The sequence below is a fragment of the Mobula birostris genome, chromosome 24 (genome assembly GCF_030028105.1).
Source record: "Mobula birostris isolate sMobBir1 chromosome 24, sMobBir1.hap1, whole genome shotgun sequence".
Lineage (NCBI taxonomy): Eukaryota > Metazoa > Chordata > Chondrichthyes > Myliobatiformes > Myliobatidae > Mobula > Mobula birostris.
The window spans coordinates 44,080,964-44,093,228 of NC_092393.1; the positions used below are offsets into that span (position 1 = coordinate 44,080,964).

Consider the following 12,265-nt stretch of genomic DNA (forward strand, 5'->3'; position numbering starts at 1 on the left):
TGTATTTCCTTATTTTTCTGTAAGTGCCTGCAAAGAAAAACCTCGAAGTAGTATAAGGTGACATACATATTATTTTTGATAATATGTTTTCTTTGATTTTGACTACTTGAAAAATATGAACACAATATTAACAGATGGTTAATACGTTTTTTCCCCCACTGAGGTTTCCTGAGACTACAACTAGAGGTCATGGGTTTAGGGTGAAAGGTGAATTGTTTGGTGGGGGAAGATGAGGGGCAACTTGTTCGCTCAGAGACTGGTGAGAGTGTGGAACAGGATGTCAGTACAAGTGGCGAATGAGGGTTCAATTTCAACATTAAAGAGAATTTGGATCGGTATATAGATGGGCCGAAGGGCCTGTTTCTGTGCTGCAGAGTGGTAGGAAGCAGAGCCAACAGAATACATCCATCTTCAACAACCTCTCAACACTGTGCCTCAGGAACACTTCTAATTTCCAAATCAACAAACAAGTGATCAGAGTTTTTGTTATGATTACTGTAATTCACATTTCAAGAACAACTGTGTGAGTATTCAATTCCACATTCAGCTTGCAAGCACAATCACATTTCTCTCCTCACCTATACAGAGGAATAACAAGTTGGTGTAAGTAATTCAGGGACATCAAGTTAAGAGACCAACTACCCATGATGACATGCTTCAACTTGAACTGCACAGCAGGCAAACACATTCAAACACCAGAACTTGCTTCTCAAGTGAGATTAAACTCTCATTAGCTAGACAAGATGAAATTCCTAAAATTAATAGTGTTATTAATACTGAAATCAAGAACTGCCAAAAAAATTACACCAACATAATAAATTACACCAATCTAATATTGTTTTGACCATAAAACATAGCGGCAGGGTTAGACAATTTGGCCTTTTGAGTTGCTCCATGCATGATTTATTTTCCCACTCAATCTATTTCCCTGCCTTTTGCTTTTGTTGAGTAAATAGCTAATCATAAATAAGAAAATACATTTCTAATTAAAGAGCCGCAAAGCGATGCAACAATTAGTATTGACACCTGTTTCCGACTCCTGTGATTTGAATGCAACTTGAACATTCTCCCCATGACCATGTGGGTTTCCCCCAATGTGAGTTACCTCCCACATCCCCAAGAAGTACTGATAGACTAATTGACTACTGTAAGTTGTCCTTGGCATTGGTGAGGGTCAGGATGACGGGAAAGTGAATGGTATTGTCATGAGGAAAAAGAGACTGCAGGGAAATCAGTGGGGGTGGGGGACTGATTGGGGTGCTCGGCAAGCTGACGGTGACTTGGTGTCAACATGCAAACACAATCATATGACCTCCCTCTATGTCATAAGAAAATAACTTGAGTAAGTCCCAGGACAAGGCAACAGTTGCAAGGGAGTAGTTCATGGGAATGTACTCCATCAGCTGAAATGTACTTGAGTTAAGAAACTTGTTATGCAGGCAGCTTGGCAGGAGGAGGAGGTATAAAGTGGGTGTGGGGAGTGCTTTAACATTTGCAAGAAGTGAATTAACTATCAGATTTTCAAACCAATCAAGTTCACCAGAACATACCTTTTTTTAAAAAAAGAATTATCAGCGATTAGAATAAACAATGGCAATCTTTAGGGCTTTCGAAAGATGAGGCGGTTACATTAGAAAGTAAGTAAATGGAGCAGGCATTTGGAATTGGCATGGACTCTCATTGGGGAAGCCTTTAATGAAGGCAAAGGAAAATGTTATAGGCCACACGGCTGGTATGAAAACCTCAATACCACAGAAATGGAAAAGCCTTCAAAAAGCAGTGGGATAAAGCCCACTCTATCACAGGTAAAGCCCTCCCCACTAGTGAGTGAATCTACACATAGCGCTGTGCAGAAAAGCAGCATCTATCAACAAGGACCCCCACCATTCAGGTCATACTTTCTTCCTGCTGCTGCCATCAGGAAGGTGGTACAGGAGCCTCAGGACCCACGCCACCAGGTTCAGGAACAGTTATTACCCCTCAACCATCAGGCTCTTTAACCAGAGGGGATAACTTGACTCGTCCCACCATGAACTGTTCTCACAACCTATGGGCTCATTTTCAAGGACTTTACAACTCATTTTCTCATATTTATTTATTATTATTTTGTTTTTATCCCCTTTGTTTTTTATTTTCAGTTTGTTCTTTTTTGCACATTATTGCTTGTCCTATTTAGAGTGGTCTTTCATTGATTCTATTGTGTTGCTTATATTTACTGTGAATGCCTGCAAGAAAACAAATCTTAGAGTTGTACATGTGACTTATATGTACTTTGATAATAAATTTACTTTCAACTTTGAACCATAGGTTACACTCAGATGAATGTCCTGCTACAAGAGATCGCTATTGATAAAATCAGTTGAACCATTGGTGTCAGATCAAACCACATAAGAGAGTAGAAACATTCATTCCTGTTAACCATCAGCTGGGATGAGGAATGAAATTTATTATCTTAATTTTCCTAGTGCTGAATAAATTATTACCTACCCGCCCCCCCAACCAGCACATCTGGGGAATACCACATTTCAGATCAGCCAAAATTAATAAAAAATAACAATATTGAGTAATTCTGGTTTCAGTGATCCTGTACTAATTTCCAAAGTGATATGTTCGGGCCTTAGAATAGATAAGCTTCTGACATAAAGATAATCTTCATGAATAAAAAGCCTTCTAAAAGTTCTATTCACAATTCTACTCAGCATTCTTGTTACCGAAATATTTGTCTAACCTTTTAAAACAAACTACAAGAATGACAAAGTCAAAAATACTTACAAACTTCACAGTACTTGAATAATTCTTCAGTGAACTTGCAACATAATTTTCATCCACAGACGCACTTCTCAGAAGTGAAGATAATCTGACTGCTAAGGGAGAGAAAAAACAAAGCCAGTTACTCATGTCTGAACAGATCTATTATTGCACAATATCGTTGCAACATGCCAGCCTCACAGTCTTCTCTAAAGTAATAGATGACTGTGACTTATAAAAACCTTTGAGTAATCAGTTAAAAAATGGTGTGACTTCCACGATTACAAGATTACTTATATTTTGTTTCCTCAAAGCCAGCTCACATAAATGAGAACCAAAGGTAGATTAATCCAAAAAGATTGCTACTGTGAAATGTAAAGTTGTTCAAGCAGAAGTCAATAGGTGCCCATGATTTGACAATAAGAGTTAGAGGCAGGTGAGGGTGAACCACATCAGATCAACCTGAAGGGAGTGATGACTCTGATACATGTCGCATCCCAGATCAGATGAGATCATGCAGAAGAATACAACCCATACCAGGAAAGGCACCATCTCAGCAAGACCATTGATAAAGTGCACTTATGAAATGCTGTGGCATTTGAGTGTATAGAGCAGAGAAATCCATTCTCTCTCTACTCCCTCCCCCCTCGACCTCCCTTCCCTCTCCCGCCTCCTTGCCCCTTTTCCCTCTCTCGCCCCCCCTTGCCCCTCTTCCTCCCCCCTTCCCCCTCCCCCTCTCTGTAGCGATTTGTGAACTCCACAAGGGCAAAGTTCCATTTTGTGAAGTGCTGTATTACAGTGGTAGCCTGTACCCCTAAGTTAGCTGTAACACTAGTTAGGTGGAGAGAAACACACCTCAACATTGAACCTTTGACTCATGAATCCCTTCACCCCTACAGTGGCATCAGTGAGGGCTGTTTCCCGTGAGCCTCTGTGGGATTTCTAATTAATAGGGGACTGTCTTGTCTCCCTTTCTCTTCACCATTTACACCTCGGACTTCAACTACTGCACAGAGTCTTGTCATCTTCAGAAGTTTTCTGATCACTCTGCCATAGTTGGATGCATCAGCAAGGGAGATGAGGCTGAGTACAGGGCTACGGTAGGAAACTTTGTCACATGGTGTGAGCAGAATTATCTGCAGCTTAATGTGAAAAAGACTAAGGAGCTGGTGGTAGACCTGAGGAGAGCTAAGGTACCGGTGACCCGTTTCCATACGGGGGGGGTCAGTGTGGACATGGTGGATTACAAACACCTGGGGATACGAATTGACAATAAACTGGACTGGTCAAAGAACACTGAGGCTGTCTACAAGAAGGGTCAGAGCCGTCTCTATTTCCTGAGGAGACTGAGGTCCTTTAACATCTGCCGGACAATGCTGAGGATGTTCTACGAGGCTGTGGTGGCCAGTGCTATCACGTTTGCTGTTGTGTGCTGAGGCAGCAGGCGGAAGGTAGCAGACACCAACAGAATCAACAAACTCATTCATAAGGCCAGTGATGTTGTGGGGATGGAACTGGACTCCCTGATGGTGGTGTCTAAAAAGAGGACGCTGTCCAAGTTGCATGCCATCTTGGTCAATGTCTCTCATCCACTACATAATGTACTGGTTGGGCACAGGAGTACATTCAGCCAGAGACTCATTCCACCGAGATGCAACACAGAGTGTCATAGGAAGACATTCCTGCCTGTGGCCATCAAACTTTACAACTCCTCCCTTAGAGGGTCAGACACCCTGAGCCAATAGGCTGGTCCTGGACTTATTTCCTGGCATAATTTACAAATTGTTATTTAACTGTTTATGGTTTTATTACTATTTATTATTTATGGTGCAACTGTAATGAAAACCAATTTCCCCCGGGATCAATAAAGTATGACTATGACTTTGACTATTACTATGACTAATGGTACCCATTGAATGGTGAAAGACCTTGATGGAATGGATGTGGAGAGGATATTTCCTATGGTGGGAGAGTCTAAGATTAGGGGACACAGCCTCAGAATACAGGGGCCTCATTTTAGAATGGAGATAAGGAGGAATTTCTTTAGGCAGAGTGTGGTGAATCTGTGGAATTATTTGCCACAGGTGGCTGTGGAGGCCAAGTTTTTGTATGTATATTTAAGGCAGAGATTGATGGATTCTTGATTAGTCAGAGCATGAAGGGATACAGGGAGAAAGCAGGAGAATGGGGCCTAGAGGAAAAAATGGTGGAGCAGACTCAATGGGCCGAATGGCTTAATTCTGTTCCTATATCTTATGGTGTTATAGTTTAATATTGGAACCTTGTCAAAACATTGCTTCTGGTTTTGGGTCCACACCAATACACTGCAGAAATTGCAAACTTTTCTTGCTTTGCTCTTTCTAATCACTTGTACTGTATGGCTGCTTTGGGAACACAGTAGTCAAAACTGCAATTTTCTTCGGTATTCTGCTAAATATCCCACTTCTGCACAGATATTACCTGAAATGATAGCAGGCAAGTCCATATTTAACATGTAGATCAAGGTTGCAACCAAAGCAAGGCTGCTGTAGCTTCAACCTAAACTGCTTACGATTCTCTGGAACCAATTAATTATTTCTGGGGTGAGGCTGATAAAACTGTGTAAAGTTTCAAAAGAATTGTGATGATCAACCAGTTAAACCTATTTTGCTCTCATCAGCTCCTGGATGTTGGTTAGGATGCATGCAATACTTTCAGATGCAACAATATACCCATAGTCTAGAGCTCCCAGAACTTTGCTGGTGTAAAACCAGCAGATTCAGTGTAACTCCCCATGACACCACTAAAAACTTCAATTTCACTCTTTTCCATAAACACAGGTAATCCAGCTGCACAATAAATGAGAGTTGAAAGGGTACGAGAAATAATCAAACACCTCAGATCCCCACTCTAGTCGCATGCCTGCTCACGTTCCACACCACGATACTGGATTTGGCTACAGACCCAGCCCTGGCAGCATTCTGGTCCCCATCCATGGCTGCATAACCCTCCTGCACTCTGCATGCATCCCCAGCTGGCACTCTTCATTTATACGATGAAAAAGATAAAGATTAGGTTTACTTGTCACATGTAAATCGAAACATGCAGTGAGGTGTGCTGTCTGTGTTAAATTAAGTCAGCGAGGAGTCGCTGGGGTCAGCCCACAAGCATCCCATGGTTCCAGTGCCAACACAGCAAGTTAACAACTTACTAACCCTAACCCTAACTATACATATTTGGAATGTGGAAGAAAGCCCGAACACCTGGAGAAAACCTTTGGGATCACCAGGAGACCACAGAAACGCTTTACCGACGGTGGCGGAAATCAAACTCCAATTGGTGATCGCTGGCACTGCTAAGTGATTGCGCTAAGTGGTACCCTGCCACTCTAGTAAGTTAGCCAGATGCAGAACTATCAAGGTTTCTGAACTGATTACCAGATTAATCAAAACGTTACTGTACGGCATTGAAGCGTCAGCCTAAATTTGTCACATTGGGGAGTGCTGGGAGCAAGGGTGGACCCAAATGCAAGACACATCTTGTGAGGTTAACTTAACTGAGTTTATTGCTCGATACAAGGACAGCAAAGCAGAAGCAGAAATAGCATACTGGACAAGGACTCAGGCCTTGGACTAGGCTGGGACTAAGGGTCTGGGCTAGAACTCGGAATCACGGACCGCCAAGGCCAGGACTTGACTAGAGACTTGGATGCTGCCAGGGCCAGGGCGTGGTACTTGGAGCCGCCAGGGCCAGGACGTGGTACTTGGATGCCGCCAGGGCCAGGACGTGCTACTTGGAGCCTCCGGGTAGTGGCGAGCTCTAGACTCGGCCCGGGAACAGTAGACAGCGGCTCTTGATTCCCTCCGGCTGGTTAACTGATGGATCCGCCTCGGCGAGGAAACCTTGCAGGCTCGCTTTGGTGAGGTAACTTGCCAGGGTTGCTCCGGTGAGGAAAGGCTCGCAGTACCTTTGGTGACTTTGCAAACGCTCTCACGCTGAACGGCTGAAAGCCGGAGACTATAAACTGCCGGTTCAGCCGAGAGTAAACTGCCGGTTCAGCCGAGAGTAAATTGCCTCCTATCACCAAGCCCGAGGGACATGGGAAAACAGGGAACCAAAGGGAAACAGGGCGTCAATGGTCCAGATCGTAACATAAACAAATTTAAAGAGATCCCGATCCGGACCATGACAAAATTATGTGCTTGACAGCCTTCTGGCTGAAATTCAGGGCTTCTCCCACCAGGCTGAAAGCCATCAATTTGTTTCATGAAGATACGTGACAAGGGCAAAATATTCTCAACACTGAAGGAAATGGTACTTTAATTAACGGCATCCACGTCCGGCAAAGTGCGGAAATCAAACAAAAAAAGTCATGAGGAAAAGAATCTGTATCTCTGGTGAAGAGGATACTTTTGATAATCATAAACACTGGCCTTCATTGAGACAGCAAGTTCGTGGCTGACAGACCACATCCTGAACAGTATATATGAGGAAAAAAGCATCTTGCAAAAATTAAACCTATTTCTTTGGATGAAAAGTTAACAAAGTTCTTAGAAAGCTTAATCACCACTACATGTGCAAAGCTCACGTGATCTTTTTTGTACGAAACAACTTTATAGATAAAAGCATTTGTTGAACTTCAAGTTTAGAGTCCTTATCTTTGTTAACCAATTCATGATAGAGTAGTCTTTGAAGGATTTATTACTATTTTCTAGCATTTTTTGCAATTACCAATTATCCTCAATAATGAATTATTTTAAAATTGATTTCATGTAATTTTAATAGATCCAGAAACTGTAGCACGTGTCTCTACATGGAATCTTTTTAAGCCCACGCCTTTTATCCCGTGTGTAATGTTGTGACACACAGAGTTCACAAAAACTCCAGGAAATCAGCTTTCTTAAAACTTCAAGTGTTAAGAAAGTTTAACAGCTCTCTTGTATTGGCAATATTTTCCAGCTAACGTTAGGACACGTTCAGTTGCTCTACATTCCTTGACTAGACTACAATGCAACTCAGGCAGATTAATACAATATTTTCCACCCGAATCTAATAACGTCAAACTGAAGTGAAACCGTGGCAATGAATGGAAATATTGGCCAATAGAGATCCTAAATTTGCACATTATAGTTATAATATTAAAATTATGCAAATACAATTGCACAAGAAAAAAATTGGTAGTTGAACAAAAAGCAACCAAATATGCAGTCAGAAAAATCATTTGAAACGGAAGCTCGAATAAAGTAGATTTTAACTTAAGTAGGTTTCTCGTTCATCTAATACAATGCAACCAACCATGAATATTCTCAGAAATTTGTAAATAACCTTATTGATGTCGTCCCCCAACAAATACATAAACAATCTGAAGATTTTAGTAATTGAACAAAATTATAAACAACAATTTAAAAAGAACATTTTTTGCTGATACACTTCTAAGCCTTTACCCTATTGCATAACGATTAAATTGTACTTTTGGTACATCTGTAAAAATCCATTCACTATATTGTTCGATATCAGGATCCTGTGAATACAATTGAAACATTTTAAAGTAGTAATACCTGTTGTCTTAATATAAAACAACCTGACAAAGGGTCTCGGCCTGAAACGTCGACTGCACCTCTTCCTAGAGATGCTGCCTGGCCTGCTGCGTTCACCAGCAACTTTGATGTGTGTTGCTTAAATTTACAGCATCTGCAGAATTCCTGTTGTTTACATGATGGAATAGCTCAGTGGGTTGGGTGGCAGATTGACAGCATCCAATCAAAGCATAATATTGCATTCTGACTAATCAAAATAAACAGTTTCTGCACAACGTCTGCCATCTCCAGAGGGATCCTACCAATAAACTTATCCTTAACTCCATCTCCTCTCTCCACTTTCCACAGGGATCACTCCCTCCATAATTCTCTTTATCATTCATCCTTCCCCACTAATCTCCCTCTAGGCACTTATCCCTGCGACTGGCCAAAGTGCTACACCTGCCCTTTCACCTCCTCCCTCACCGCCATTCAGGGCACTAAAGCCCTTCCAGGTGAGGCAACACTTCACCTGCAGATCTGCTGGGGTTGTCTATTGTGTCCAGTGCTCCTGATGCGGCCTCCTCCACATTGGTGAGACCCGTCGTAAATTGGGGGACCACTTTGTCAAGCATCTCTGCTCCATGGGCCAAATGCGGAACTTCCCATTGGTCAAACATTTCCATTCCGGTTCCCATTCCCATTCCGATAAGTTGGTCCATGGCTACCCTCAGGGTAGAGGAGCAACACCTCATATTCCATCTGGGTAGCCTCCAAGCTGATGGCATGAATATCGATTTTTTCTTACTGGTAAAGAAAAATTTCCCTCCTCCCCAACTCTCCTCCTTGTCTCTTCCCCACTCTGGCCTCTCGCCTCTTCTTACCTGCCTATCAGCTCCCCTTGGTCCCTTCCTCCTTCCCTTTCTCCTATGGTCCACTCTCCTCTCCTATCAGATTCCTTCCTCTCCAGCCTTCACCCTTCCTACCCACCTGGCTTCACCTGTCATCTTCTAGCTATCCCACTTCCCCTTCCCCCCAACTTCTTATCCTGGAGTCTCCTCCCTTCCTTTCCAGTACTGAAGAAGGGTCTCACCTGAAACATCGACTGTTTATTCATTTCCATTGATGCTACCTGACTTGCTGAGTTCCTCCAGCACTTTGTGTGTGTTGCTTTGGATTTCCAGAACCTGCAGATTTTCTCTTGTTCACTCGCTATAGCTTGAAAAATTGTTGAAAACATCTTTTATAATGACTTGATGTTATTTAGATGCTGTTGTAATCATTTGGTGAATTATTTTCACCGATTATTAGAAACTATAAGGAACATTACTAACAGAATTCTCCACGTCCTGCAGACAGAAGGTTCTGTGTGTACAATACTATTATATGCAAATTATTTTTTAACCTATTAATAATGGAGCATCATATTTGATTTTAAGTTCAAACAGAAGTTCCATTAAAAAGTCTACCAATTGATCCATTTCATTACGAAAGCAACACACACAAAATGCTGGAGCAACTCAGCAAGTCAAGCAGCATACATGGAAATGATAAACAGTCGATGTTTTGGGCAGAGACCCTTCTTCAGGACTGGAAAGGAAGGGGGCAGATGCCAGAATAAGGAGGGGAGGGAAAGGAGGACAAGGTAGAAGGCGATAGGTGAAGTCAGGTGGGTGGGGGAGAGGGGATGAAGTGAGAGCTGGGAGGTGATGAGTGGAAAAGGCAAAGGGCTGGAGAAGAAGGAATCTGACAGGCCAGGATGGTGGATCATGGGAGAAAGGGAAGGAGAGGCACCCGGGAGAGAAGATGGGCAAGTGAGGAGAAGAGGTAAGACGCCAGAGCGGGAAAATGAAGAAGAAGGGAGGGGGAGGGGAAACGTAGTTCTGGAAGTTGGAGAAATTGATGTTCACGCCATCTGGTTTGAGACTACCCAGACAGAATATGAAGTGTTGCTCCTCCAACCCAAGAGTGACCTCAGAGGCTAGAGGAACTCTTGTCCTTACCTACCACCATTTCATTATAAGACAAGTGCTTTATCCACTTAAAGAAAATTGACAATAGAATTAGTTAAATATGGATAAGTAATGCTCTTTTTAATGTATTTAAGTAGGATTTAGAAGAATTTGGAATAAAGCTTTCAGAAATCATGAACGAACAAAACCCAATAGAAAATATTGGGTGAAATAAGACATTTTTATTTAATACTTGTTGCTATACCCAGCATTGATTGTGTTATTATGCTGGCAATTCTATCATGCAATCAAGTTTTAAAACATCACTTGTAAATTGAAATGGAAACTGAATGCACATCTATTCCATGAATAGAGGGTTGAAATGAACTTTTGTAGGTTAAAGTTATATTTGAGAACAAACACACTGATAATATACAAAACTTACATTTGATGTAGTTTTCTAAGTAGGTGTGTACCTTATGTACAATGAATAAATTATATTTCTTTCTTTTGAATATGGTGTAAGAGTATGTAAATTATTTTTATCTCCCATTCCAGAGCCACGGGCATATAGCTGACAATGGAGTAAACAATGAGCTTTGAGATAAAGATTAGATTAGATTATGAGGACACGCAGTCCTCTTTTATTGTCATTTAGTAATGCATGCATTAAGAAATGACACAATATTCCTCCAGTGTGATATCACAGAAACACAGGACAGACCAAGACTGAAAAACTGACAAAAACCACATAATTATAAAATATAGTTAGAACAGTGCAAACAATACCAGAACTTGATGAAGAACAAGCCGTAAGCACAGTAAAAAGTTCAAAGTCTCTCGGAAGTCCCACATCTCACGCAGACGGGAGAAGGAAGAAAACTCTCCCTGCCATGCCCAACCACAGTCCGACTCTGGGTCGTCCGAAAACTTCGAGCTCCGACCAGCCCTCCAACACCGAGCACCATCTCCGCCGAACGCTTCGACCTCAGTCTCAGTCGCCAGCAAAGCTGAGGATTTTGGGGCCTTCCCTCCGGAGATTCTCGATTGCACAGTAGCAGCGGCAGCAAACCGGGCATTTCAGAAATTAGTCCAGATGTTCCTCCGTGTTCTCACTGCTGTCTCCATCAAATCAGAATTGTGCACGGCATCCTACTTACAAATACGATATCATTTCACCGGAGAGGCTACGCACGCTGCGTCGCGCCATTGCAAGGTTATTCTCCTCCTCCGTCAACAACTTCTAGTGATTGTCCTTGTGCCTTGCTGAACTGAAATCACTTCAATGGAAAAGGTAGATTCAATGGAATGATTGCCATCTGAGGACAATTGTCCCATCTGCAATTGCAGTCATCAGCTGGCTGGTAATGTAGAGGTATCAGCACTGGGCTTCGAGGCGAATGGTCCCAAGTTCAAATCTGACGGCTCCCTGCACGCTTTCCATCCATGCTGGGTTGAGTGTTGAGCTAGCAACTCGGCCTCGTAAAATACCATCAAGTACTATGGAAATGGCAAAAACGTCACCCGATGTGCCACAAGGTGCAAAAAGGAACAACGACAACAACAATAGCAGTCATTACTGGAACCTCGGTTACATGCAATAGTAATATTATTTATTGAGATACAGTGCAGAATAAGCCCTTCCAGCCCTTCGAGCCGTACAACCCAGCAATCGCCAGATTTAATCCTAGCCTACTCACAGGACAATTTACAATGACCAATTAACCTTCCGACCAGTATGAGAACACCAGAGCACCCAGAGGAAACCCACGCAGTCACAGGGAAAACGTACGAACTCCTTACAGGCAGTGGTGGGACTTGAACCTGGGTCACTGTACCATTACATAAAATTGATGTGTACAAATTCCGGGGTAGCATGATCGGAGCTCCTTCTTTTAGTTCAAGAATATATAATGGCATACAGGTGAATGCTTATGACAGTATAAAGCTATATTATTGATTTTTATATACAAATAAGAGATAAAATTAATGAACGGTTGCTGGCTCAAAATACAGATCACTTCTCTTTCCACAGCTTCCCCGTTCAACTGCCGAAGAAATGCTCACAAG

General features: G+C 42.2%; 1 protein-coding gene across 3 annotated transcripts in view; it reads right to left on the minus strand.

Moving 5' to 3' along the window:
- LOC140187135 (transmembrane channel-like protein 6) overlaps positions 1 to 12,265 on the minus strand; it is a 107,894-nt gene that overhangs the window by 75,634 nt on the left and 19,995 nt on the right. For all 3 annotated transcript variants that reach the window (XM_072242114.1, XM_072242112.1, XM_072242113.1), the window contains exon 2: positions 2,773 to 2,864. The gene's annotated coding sequence lies outside the window, so the exon portion shown is untranslated. The remainder of the gene's footprint in view (positions 1 to 2,772; positions 2,865 to 12,265) is intronic.